This window comes from Hippocampus guttulatus, chromosome 5, assembly GCF_054856545.1.
Source record: "Hippocampus guttulatus isolate MCC_2025c chromosome 5, RoL_Hgut_1.0, whole genome shotgun sequence".
Lineage (NCBI taxonomy): Eukaryota > Metazoa > Chordata > Actinopteri > Syngnathiformes > Syngnathidae > Hippocampus > Hippocampus guttulatus.
This window is the reverse complement of record NC_141265.1, coordinates 23,090,084-23,093,513: the sequence shown is the minus strand read 5'-3', so window position 1 is coordinate 23,093,513 and position 3,430 is coordinate 23,090,084. Positions and strand designations below refer to the sequence as shown.

The window sequence follows — 3,430 nt, the reverse complement described above, 5'->3', positions numbered from 1 at the left end:
CTGCCTGTCTAAGTGTTTGAAAGCCAAGTGTGTTATCCTTGTCACCTGAAGAGGCAGCAATCGTAGCAAAGGATGGAGGTTGGAACCTAACACATCAGCCTGAGTGTTTTTAGGCCAAACCTGTTGTGTTTTGTAGTGTTGCAGGATGGCCTTGTTTTAAGCATTCATTGGAACAGATTGTGCATTTAAGCTACGTCTGATGGGTCAAACTGAACCCTCTGCAAAACTAACACATGATCTGTCACCACAATCCAAACAGAACAGCAATATAGTTCACCTCTACATATTTCAGTTCTACTCAGTATTGTAGGTTTTCTAAATGTATAACCCTACACTACAAAGAATTTCATTGTAAAATAACAGTTAAAATAAACATTTTAAAAAGGCAGCAGAGATGCCAGTATTTTACTTTAAATGTACCCATAGTATACTGTACTACTGTATTTTGAATGACGAAATCTTACGACTGGATAACAGTGGGTGGTGTGGTAATTTTCAGTATACGTCCATCTGGAAAATAAATATAGTATCCTGGACATGCACGATTTCCCTCTCCTGTCCACAGACTCCCAGTCCCAGCTTTAATTTCCCCCACATAAGCCCAGCAACCCCGAGCCATCTTTGCTGCCTCCTCTGGTAATCTCCTCGCCCTCTCCCTACCCTGTTCATGCTGGTCTTCACACCGGCGCCACGCAAAGTCCCCGCTCCTCTTGCCGTGTGCCACTCATCGCCCACCACGACTTCTTCTGCATCGCCCATTCCAACTCCATCCTCGACCAAGCCTGAGCCGCTCCAGACTCCTCCTGCACGGATGTTTGTTTTCTTCAGAGGTGGGGAACGCAGACTGCGATGGGAGCACTTTAACAGGACGAGGACAGATGAGGACGTAGAATGATTATTAAAGGGGTGTTCACACGGAAAGATTTGCTCCGGTGCTACGCCGGGGCTGCCCCAGTAGAGCGTTCACACGTGCAAATTAGCTCCGGCGTAGCCCCGGAAAACAGCTTACACCGGAGCAAATTTGATCGCCCTCAGGGAGGTGGTTTAAAAATTGCCTCCAGAGCAAATGCTCGTTTGCGAAGCAGCACTGATGTAAATTTGCTCGTGTGAACGCAACTGGGTTAAATTTGCTCCAGTGCAAATGCTCGAGAAGAGTTGATTACATATGGCGAGAATGCGTTGCTTTCGTGCTCTGTCGGACGTCCGTCATGTGTTTGTTTAATAACGACACAAGATTTGGCTGGTAACAGTAGCAAGCACCTCTTGGGTTATACCATCTCAACTAGAACGGGGGGAATAGTCCCCAAACGTCATCTTTCCTTTTGTAGGAGACTGGACTGTCTCGGAGTTGTTTGTGTAGTTTGTTCCTTTGTTGTGTGTTCACAACCGCCCCCCATATAATTTATTTTGTGATTTCCTCTCTTGATTTTCTGTTTGGCGCATTACATGTTTACTTTTCTGAGTGTCATTGAAGTCATCGTTGATTTACGTTTGCGAGGGCGGTCACTCTCGAGCAGAAGGCACGGAGACCGAAAAGGAGAAGGACGTGCCTGTACAGTTGTTGCTTGAGTTGTGTAAAAGTTTTAAAAAGAACCAACACGACAGCTCATTTGTTTTCTGTCGTTTTGCTCCGCTGCAGAAACTGCCGTGTGACCGCAAGTGGGACAGCACCGACGCTGCGCCGGTGCTGACACGCTCAGCGGTTTTGTACGTGTGACCGCTCCACAAAATTTGCTCCGATGTAAAATATATCGCAACAAAATACATCGGTGTAGCGCCGGAGCAAATGTGTGCCGTGTGAACCCTCCTTATACGAATAAGGATGGAGGGATGATGACGATGGTCAACTGGTTACCATGTCCGCCTCAGCGCAGACGTGCAGGGTTCAATTCCAGGCCCCAGCCTTCCTGTGTGGAGTTTGCATTTTTTCTCAGTGCCTGCGTGGGTTTTCTCCGGGTACTCCGGTTTCCTCCAACATTCTAAAAACAAACTTGGTAGGTAAATGGAACATTGTCCCTAGGTTTGATTGTGAGCACTAAAGGTTGTTGGTCTATGTGTCGCCTGCGATTGGCTGGCAACCAGTCCAGGGTGTACACCGCCTACAGTCCAAAGATAGCTGGGAGAGGCTCAAGCACTCCCGCAACCCTCGTAGGATAAATGGATTAGAAAACGTATGGATGGATGGATGAAACATAAAGCATAAAATTGACATTTGTTGACAGAGTAATAATATATCAATTTAAACTTGCAGACAGTGCATTTGTCAGTCAATGACGTGACGTCATCTTTATCTCCATCAAATGATGACATTGAGGAGCCATCGTCTCATTACATTTCTTCCTGGTGAGAGGTGCTAGCATGTAAACAGAGCATTTGAGGAGCGAGAACCTAGTAGCGTACAATTAGAGGAATGAGATGAGTCAATGCAGTCCACCCGAAGCAACCACAGTGTATATTCACCCCCTCGAACAAACACGCGAGACATGTGGAGTGTCTCTGTTTGTCCTCAGCATTTATGAATAGAGATCTGCCGGTATTTCAGCCAAGAGCAAAGACAACGTCTTCTCCCAACCATGCACGGATGCCCCCGAACCTCCACCATTGTGTTGAAAGTCTAATAAAGATTGACGATCATAAAGTAGAGACTCCACCAATAAAGCACCCATCACTGAAAACAGAAAATAAAGCCAAGGCAACAGAAGGGTTGCCACACACATTGGCGCACTGTCCACCATCTTCGTCTGACAGCTCAACCTTGTCCTCCACACGCTCAGCAGTGCAGGTAACACCATTGGGTTGTCGGAGGGACGGGCAAGTACATGCTCCCTGTGGGTGGGAAGTTCTACCACATCTCAGAGAAGGCATGTTCCATGTTATGTGCCCCTACTTTTGAAGCAGCCAAGAGGAGCTGTGGCCGTAAGGTGGTTGTTGTGACGCCAATCCGTGAACCAGTTGGTGGACCCAATTGGTGAGGTATGCCATCAAGCTGAAGAAGGAGTCCGATCTGGTCTTTTTGGCCTGTGTTACTCTCGAGACAGCTGATGTTTCTTGGCTTGCTAAGCAGAATGCAGATTTGTAAGTCACTGAGGTAAAAACAGAGGCATAGAAGGATTTCAGTGAAGCCAAGGAGATCAATTTCCGAACGGCTTCAACAAAATTCTGAACTACTATCAAACATCTCAGGAGGAGGAAGCCATGCAGTCACAGCACTATGTATAGTGGAAATAAGGCGTGGCTGACTCGGGACGTGAGAGTCAGTGGGGAGAAAACTTCAATGACCTCCTCAAGTACACCGACATACCTTCCCATAAGGAAGCAGAGTGTGGAAACTCTAAGGTGGACGCTCCTTTCTCTGGAGGTGAAGAGGTGGTTAAAAAGCTACTCTGTGGCAAGGTCCCAGGGTTGCATGAGATCTGCAGCAGAAGTCGGA

At 47.1% G+C, this 3,430-nt stretch overlaps 1 long non-coding RNA gene across 1 annotated transcript; it reads right to left on the bottom strand.

The window, feature by feature from the left end:
* Positions 1-678: 678 nt before the first annotated feature.
* On the bottom strand, positions 679-3,430 carry LOC147205561 (uncharacterized). Its single transcript, XR_015100890.1, has 4 exons — positions 3,302-3,430; positions 2,888-3,083; positions 1,856-1,979; positions 679-803 (listed from the first exon to the last, which is right to left on the bottom strand). It is a non-coding gene; the product is annotated as an uncharacterized LOC147205561 (long non-coding RNA).